Source organism: Anthonomus grandis, chromosome 14 (assembly GCF_022605725.1).
Source record: "Anthonomus grandis grandis chromosome 14, icAntGran1.3, whole genome shotgun sequence".
Taxonomy (NCBI): Eukaryota; Metazoa; Arthropoda; class Insecta; order Coleoptera; family Curculionidae; genus Anthonomus; species Anthonomus grandis.
Window position 1 is genome coordinate 19,250,558 of NC_065559.1, and position 9,042 is coordinate 19,259,599.

At 32.2% G+C, this 9,042-nt stretch overlaps 1 non-coding gene across 1 annotated transcript; it reads right to left on the reverse strand.

The window, feature by feature from the left end:
• Window positions 1-7,061: 7,061 nt before the first annotated feature.
• Window positions 7,062-7,223, reverse strand: LOC126744825 (U1 spliceosomal RNA). The gene has a single exon (XR_007663321.1). It is a non-coding gene; the product is annotated as a U1 spliceosomal RNA (small nuclear RNA).
• Window positions 7,224-9,042: the final 1,819 nt, after the last annotated feature.

Below are 9,042 nucleotides of genomic sequence, written 5' to 3' on the forward strand. Positions count from 1 at the left end.
TTTGAAAAAAATACGCCGAAATATTTCAACAAAAAATTAAAATTATTAAATAAATTATTTAGCAGATAATGTATATTACATATTTATATTGTCTAAGATATTAAGTTTGCTTTTTCAGATGACCTGCTTGACTTTACGAGGCATACCGCGGTGATTTATCGATGATGTAGGTATGTGTTGAAAATAACTACCTCCTTCAACTGGGTATGTCTCAAGGCTGGGTAAGTCTCTGAATAGTGTCAATTGATATATTATTAAATGCTATTCTAATTTTCTCTTTTAGTGTGTCAATATTGTCTAGCTTATTTTAGTAAACCCTTTCTTTAACATATTCCCAAAAAAAAAGATCTATAGTCCATTTCTTAATCCGTAGGAGCACACGGAAGGGTCGATAGCCATAAAACGGTCGTAAACCATTGGCGTCCCACTTTTCAAGTTTATTAAGACCTAAATGTTTTCATTTGTTGGGCTTATTTAATAGTGCAAGAAATAGACCAATTTTAGCCATAAATTCTTTGAATTACTTAAGTACATAATGAACAAGTTCTTTTTAACCCTTATAAGTAGATATTGTGTAGGTAGGTAAATATGGAGGTATAAGTATTATAGGTACCTAAATTGTGCAATCTTAAATGCAAACAGGTAGTTATATTTTATGGTATATAATATAGATATATCCTAAAAACTTAATTTATTTTTCAGTATTGTTGCGCATTTATTGTAAGAATGTCAAAGTTTAGCCCCGTAGTGTGTAAAGGTGTTTTAGATTTTAAGGCAAGGACTATAATGCTAAACGTACATGATGCACTTGTGCATCAAATGCCTCTAAGTACTGTTAGAAATCTAGTTTCTACATGTGCCAATATGACAGGCATAAGTAAAGCAACAATTTACAGACTTCTTAGCGACAGAAAAAGTGAAAACCGTGAGAACTTGCCTAAGAAGAGTGTAAAGACAACTGCCGGTAGGAAGCCAATAGCAGTTGATGAGACAGCAAAGCAGATTATCAGGAGGACAGTACATTCATTTTATTTTAAGAATGAAATCCCAACTATCGACAAAATTTTGACACTTATAAAAAAAGATGAAAATGTACCAGAAATGGGAAGAAAAAAATTATGGAAAATTTTACACGAATTACATTTTTCTTGGCAAAAGCAAAATAGAAAATCTTTTTTAATAGATAAAGAAGAAATAGTCTGTTGGAGAAGAAAGTATTTAAGGCAAATTAAGGAGTATCGAAAGGAAGGAAGAAACATTTATTATTTGGATGAAACCTGGCTTAACGAAGGACACACCGTGAGCAAGTGCTGGCAGGATAAAAATGTTGGAAGCTCCCGTCAGGCTTTTTTAGAAGATTTATCGACTGGCTTGAAGTCTTCTTCTGGTAAGGGCCACAGATTAATAATTACACATATTGGGAGCTATAAAGGATTTTTAAATGGCGGTTTGTTTGAATTCGAATCGAAGTCAACCAAGGATTACCACGAAGAAATTAACGCTGATGTTTTTGAAGATTATTTTTTCGAAATGATCAAGTCAATTTCCGAAAATTCACTTATTGTTATGGACAATGCGAGCTACCATTCATGATTAATAGAAAAATTACCATCATCCTGCTGGCGAAAAGGGGAAATAAAAAACTGGCTTACCGAAAAAGAAATACCTTTTGGAGATGACGCGGTAAAAGCAGAGCTTCTGACAATAGTTACAGGAAATAAATCAAAATATAAAAGACACGTTATTGACGAAATGGCAAAACAACACAATGTGACTGTACTTCGTTTGCCACCTTACCATTGTGAATTAAATCCTATAGAGTTATTTTGGGCTCAAATAAAAGGATTTGTGGCTAGAAATAATAAAACCTTTAAATTGAAAGATGTAAGAGAACTTCTGAAAGCAGCAGTGGATAACGTTACCCAAGAAAACTGGAGCAATGCTGCGAATCATGCTATAAAAGAAGAAGAAAAGATGTGGACCCTCGATAATCTTCTAGAAGAAACTGTCGAACCCTTAGTTATAACAGTGAGAATGTCTGATTCGGATGAAAGCGATGAGAGTAATGAAATGTGTGATTTATAAATTGATTTTTTTTTGTATATTTCGTAAATATTTTTATTGTAATATATGTAAATATGGTTAATAAATTAAAAGATCCTTATATTTATGTACCTTTCTTATAAATGACAAGATATATTTGGAGAGTTGCATTTTTTATTGGTTGGTAATAAAAAAATTAAATTTTACAACAATTTTTTAAACATTAAAAAACAATCAAATTGCGGTATTAATCAAATTTTTATATTTCATTTTATTTGCCATAGTTTTATAATGAGGCTTTTCCGCTTTTAAGAAATGTTTCTTGTTAATTTAATAAATATAGGTTATACCTACTAACCATACTTTTTCTAAAAATCATTATCTAATAGATAATAGATAAAATCCAACATTATTTATAAATTTTTCATAACAGATAATTATTTAACTTAAAAATTAAAATCAATATCCATAGTCGGAACGACACTGGCAACCCCTTTGTCATAAAAATGAACTCGAAACCATTGTTCCGAATTTTACGACCTATTGTATTTGAGACCATACAGGACTTGTCCACTTGAAATTGGTAAAAACGGCCTGGTTTATCATTTTGTTACATGTAGAAAATGGAAGACTCACGCTATATTTATGCTACTTCTGCATAAATAATGAGGCACTGTGCTCTCACCAAAAAGGAAATAGAGTATAGGTGACCATTCGATAGCATCTCGTCGACCAATCCAATGATCCGGAAAATTGAGGTCTAGATACCTGCGAATATTAGCACCAAAATGTGGAGGAGCAGTATATTGCGGCAGCATTTGGAAAAATTACGGCTAAAGAAGGAATCAACAAAAAATTTAAATATAGTTCGTCTGTAAAGTTCTTTTATCCCGAAATTCCATTGTTGATAATGCCAGCCCATACATTCACTTTTTTAGAATACTGGTCAACCAGAAGGTCGATCACTTCTTGGTAAATCACTCACTGAACCAGTTTCTTCAAACTTCTGGAATATCCTACTAACAGTTGATTGAGAAATATAACACTTCTGGCCGATAACACCTTAACACTTAAACTATTAATAATGCTTCAGTGAAATTACTAAGGAGATAAGAACTTTTTAAAGAATTGTCAGATTAAGTATGCCTATAATGTTAGAGCAATATACATATGCTAATTTTATATGGTATAAAATGAACTGAGATTTTCTTTAGTAAAATAAATGCTATTTTAAAAATTTTATTGAACAAGGACTTTATATAGTTTTATGAGCCCATTGTTTTCGAAAAATAATATTTTAAAAATAAAATATCTATATATCAACTAGGCATTAAATAATAGATTAACCCTTTAAGACCCTTTGAGACCCAATTTTATTTTTAATGATTTTAAGGATGTTTTTGCTAGTTAAAAAAAAATAAAAGATCATTTGACAATATATACTAGTTAAAATTTAAAAAAATATATACAGGGAGAGCAAAAAATTGTGGGACAAAGATATCCCAGTGGGATTTTTAGGTGGGTTATAAATATCCCTAGGGGCCAAAAAAATACATTTTTGTATTTAAAAATTTTTATTTTTTTTATTTACAAAAAGACAACCCTCAAAGGTAAGTATTTTAGGACGAATGATAAAGCGCAAAACAATTCTTGCGCAACCCTACATCTCACATTGCACAAATAGTAGTGGTTCTACGTTCTTTTTTCTGAAGATTATCATTTTTCATTACTTTTGATCTCTTTGATGGCCTTCCACAACTATTTCTTCGAAGTTTGACTGAAGTTTGCTGTTGTCCTTCTTCGATTAGGTCCTCTGATAAGGTAAAGAAAAATTCCAGTAAGGGTATCTTTTTTTGGGTATGATGTTAGTCATTATATATTACCCAGTTGTTAACAACAGCAATCATCAAAAGTCGATAAAATACTGTTTTTCACCATTTGCATGATTTTCTGCCAAAGTCATACACACCACTCATCTGATCAGCCAGATCCACACCACCCATGATTTCATTGTAGTATGCAATAGCAGTGGGACATGGTACGTCAACTCTCTGCCCAGTCTCGTCTTTTCTCTTCACATAGGTCATATCAGGGGTATGACAGTTACTTAAAAGAATAACCTACTTTGTATCTTGCTATTTGATCGCAATAGAGTTTGTTTGATTTGATAAAATCTCGCATTCACCCCTAGACGTTGTTCGTTTTTCGATAAATTTTTTTGGCATGTCTTTTCTTGTAATAATGGACATAATTTTTTACAACAGTTTTGCCCAAAATTCCGCTTCTTTCAACGTCGTCCTTGCCGCAACATACATTTGTATCGTATGTATATCCTGCATATTGAAGCATATTGAAAGTGCTTCTCCATCGAAGCCGAATGTTCAATTAGAAATCCCTAAGCTACTATTATAAGTTACTATCCACATTATGAACCCGAGTCCGCCACAGAATCCGATGACTTTTCTGAGAATAATAAGCCCATTCATCCGATACAACATCAGAAAAGAAAAAAAACTACAACAAAATGCGAGGTGCGTAAGAGACTACGCCAGGAAAAAGACTGGATTGATAATAAAGCCAAAAGAGAACTTAATCTTGGAGTTAGACACCAAAACAGAAAAGGGGTGTCTATTCCAGAACGAAAAAGAAAAGCTGGCTTTGAGGAAAAATGCAGGCTAAAATGTCATAATAGACTTACTGAAGAACAAAGAAAAAATATATTTAAAGAATTCTGGCTAATTGGGGATCACACAAGGCAGTGGGATTTTATTGCTAGATTTATTAACACGGAGTTAAAGAAGCAAATAACTGTTAAGAACACGAATTCCAAAAGAAATCTATCACGGAAATATACCTTTTTAATAAATGGCGAAGTAGCAAGGGTCTGTAAGAAAATGTTTTTCGACACCTTGGGTATTTCGGAACAGTGGGTCACGACGGTCCTTGCTTGGGTAACATCGGAGGGAACGCTAAAGAGAGACTCTAGAGGAATGCATAGTTCCAGAGCAAATAAAATAATGCCCGAAATTATAGAATCCGTAAAAAAACACATTGGCCTTTTTCCTGTTGTGCCTTCCCACTATGTCCGAAAAAGGACTACAAAAAAGTATTTAGAGGACGGACTGAGCATATCCAAAATGTTCCGATTGTATCTTGATTACACACAACAGGAAAAAATAACCTCTGTTGCTACGTTACCACAATATCGTGACATCTTTAATACTAAATTTAACATAAGCTTTTATAAACCGAAAAAAGATAGATGCGAAACATGTTCTAGATAGCTTTGAAATGGCTGATGAAAAAGAAAAAGCTAATAATTTAGAAAAATACAACAAGCATATTTATAATAAAAACCTTGCCAGATCTCTAAAAGACCGTGATAAAGAGCTCACAGCTGATGATCAAGAACTTTGTGTGGCATGCTTTGATCTACAGAAGGTCCTTCAAACTGAGTTCCCCGAGTCAGATGTTGGTGAATTTTACTATAAAAGTAAAATTGCAGTTTACAACTTTACTGTTTATGATCTAGGAACACACGAGGGGTTTTGTTATGTCTGGACTGAGTTAATTGCTTAACGCGGACCCAATGAGATAAGCAGTTGTTGGCTAAAATTCCTAAAAGTTCAAGCAGAAAGAAAAGTAAAGAAAATTGTCTTATATTCGGATAACTGTGGAGGGCAAAACCGCAATCGGTTTATATTCTCCATGTTTTGTTACGCTTTGAAAAAATTTGGATTTGAAATAGTTCATCGGTTTTTGGAAAAGGGTCATACCCAAAATGAAGGAGATAGCATGCATGCAGTAATTGAAAATGCCAGAAAACGCTTAAGTGCTATCTACACCCCTGATCAATGGATTAGTTTAATCCGCATGGCGAAAATCACCGGAAAATCTTACATTGTGACCGAAATGAGTCAAGACGACTTCTTTTAATTTTCATTCAGAATATAGTAATATGCCAAAATTGGAAAAAATCTAGTACGGGAAGAAAAGTATACATCAGTCTAATAGAAGAAACAAAATATTTGCCGCAAAAAATTGAGGAAGTCTTGCTTAGATATGAATATGATGAAGATTATGAATTGCTTTCTTTACGACCAAAAACTACTCGTAGATCTTCAGCTAGCAAATTAGGCACCCAGGATCTACCAAGGTTGTATACAAAAATTTTAGGCATTGATGCAAAAAAATTACAAGGTCTTAAGGAACTCTGCCAAAAGGGAGTTATACCAAAAATGTATCAAATTTTTATGACATATTAAAAGTTAAAGAAGAGGTAGAAAAACCTGTCCATAAAAACCTAACTATTCCAGGGAATGCGAGTAGTTCTGAAAGTGATGAAACCGACGATGATAAATAAATTAGTACGATCTTTTATGTATAACATAAGCCTATGTTAATAAACAGTATTTACTATTTGTTTTTTCTTTTATTTAAAATTGATTTTAATATTAACATTTACTAGTTGTCAGTAAAAAGAGTATAGTATCTCCTTTTTATTTGTTTTTTGTCAAACGAAAACTATAGTAACTTAATAAAACTTATTGAAAAAAACAAGAAAATAACCTAAAATAAAGAAAAATACAATCTTTTAATATTTAGTTAGTAGGAACAATCAATATATTGATGTTTCCTTAAATTTTAGTTGAAAATACTAACTTATATACATAATTATTTTAAATCCCATTTTCTCCAAATCTGCAAAAGGGAGTTACTATAGTTTTCGCTGTAGGTGTCGAAATGATACTAAAGTATCAATTGATATTTAAGTTATTTTAAAAATATCATATATTTTAGAGAATCGATATTTTTCAACCGATTCTTCTGATACCAAAGTATCGATATATAAGTATCGCATATTCCTAGTGAGCCGCATTCACTAGTCAAAGTAACGAGTACTTCCGATAAATATTTCACAACCAAACCAAAGTATCGCTAACCACTAACTACGACTTAACGAGTAGTAAAATTAATCTGAATCAACATTGAATTGCGACTGATTTAAATTGTTTAATCCGGGACAGCGCGTACGCAGTCCCGACTGCCAAAAATTACGCGCCCGAGTTATCCGCATTAGGGATAATCGCAGAGGTCAGCCCAACCGTAGTGCAATGGAAGGGCCTCACTCCGGAGGAACCGCCTTGTTGATCACGGTAACCTCTACGCCAGGTAAGTATGCTTAAAAATACTCGTAGATCAATTTTTGGGCAAAAGTGTCGAGTATACCGCGGTGACATTATGAGACCGCTGCCATCTGTTAATATGGCTGCAAACTACTATGCTATATATTGGCGCCCAACGTGGGGCATGAATACTAGTTAGTAGTTACATAACGTAATGTCTGGCGAAATACTTTTTTTGTTATTCTGCACGTATTTGCTTGAAAGTCGTTACCAGCATATAGGGAATGTACTAATCTTGTTACAAAGTAATGTTAAATTGTTAGAGATACGTCAGTATGGTACATTTAACCAATCTTAAAGTATTTATGTATCCCCTCAATATAACATTTTAATATTATTCGAATGTTAATGTGCTTTATTACAAGGAGAATTCTACTTGCCCCGTTTGCAACCTCAATAATGAGGACCGTTTTTTTAAAACTCGATATCTGCAAAAACATTTTTTTTTTGTTCAGGAAAGGTGTTTTTGAATTTTACAACAACGTTTATTGATAAAATGCATAGTTATTATAAATGTTTTTAAGCTGATACTACTAAAAATAGATACACGCATAAATTTAGTTTAAATTATTATTTATTGAAGAAAAAGAAATAAATAGGAAACGCAGTTCTTTTCAAAACTTGACTTAAAGTACTTCGTACAAAATTGAATAGAAAGAAAAATTTTCAATAAAAGGGAAGTAAAATCTTGGTAAAGATATTAAATCAGAAAATATTTTATTGAATATTCTTTATCCAACTCTACAGGGTGTGACCTTTTAAATAGTCAAAATTGCTACAGTATACACAAGAACCATAAAAAAGTAGTTTGAGAGAAGACATCGATGGTCGAAAGTGCCTCGTTTCCAAAATACAGGGTGTTGAAATTTCTCAAAATTTTAGTTTTTTTCCCACTGTATTAAAAACGCTTTAAGCGATTTAAATGATTTTTTTTGGGTTTTAAATGATAAAATTTGACTTGTCCATTTGACTTGCAGCATATGCACGGCAAATATTTTGTAAAAAAACAGCACGATACTTTACTACACAAAGCGATACTTCACTGTTGGCTAAGGGACTGGACCACCTCTACAATCCACCTTTTGTTATAGTTCTGATCTAAGAAAGCAATTGGGTATGATATCTCGATCTTCTTCAAAAATTGACTTTCAAACCGATCTCCTAAAAAAGTGACTCCCATACTGTAAAAATACGATAGTTACATTAAACATAACAAAAATATGTACACACCTTGTTATTATTAATATTATTATTATTTATTTCATGGAGATTACCATAAAAAACTACCTAAAATTTTCGGGAAATCAAAATAACTAATAAAATTAAAATATTAAAATAAAGAACGCTAGAATGCATTTTATTTTTGTGCACCAAAGCGGTTTGTCGGACCGCAAAAATTCAAGGGGAGTTTTGTTAGAAATAAACAAAATATTCAGATTTTTTTTTTAACAGGGAAGTATTTGTTTTTTTATAAAATATTTGCCGTGCATGTGCTGCAAGTCAAATGGACAAGTCAAATTACTTGCAATTCCTTATAAAATTCATTACCTATCATTTAAAACCTAAAAAATTCATTTAAATAGCTTAAAGCGTTTTTAATACAGTGGGAAAAAAACTGAAATTTTGAGAAATTTCAACAACCTGTATTTTGGAGGCACTTTCGACCATCGATTTCCTATCTCAAAGTACTTTTTTATGGTTCTTGTATATACTGTAGCATTTTTGACTGTTTAAAATGTCACACCCTGTAGAGTTGGAAAAAACCAATCAATAAAATATTTTCTTATTTAATATTTTTACCAAGATTTTACTT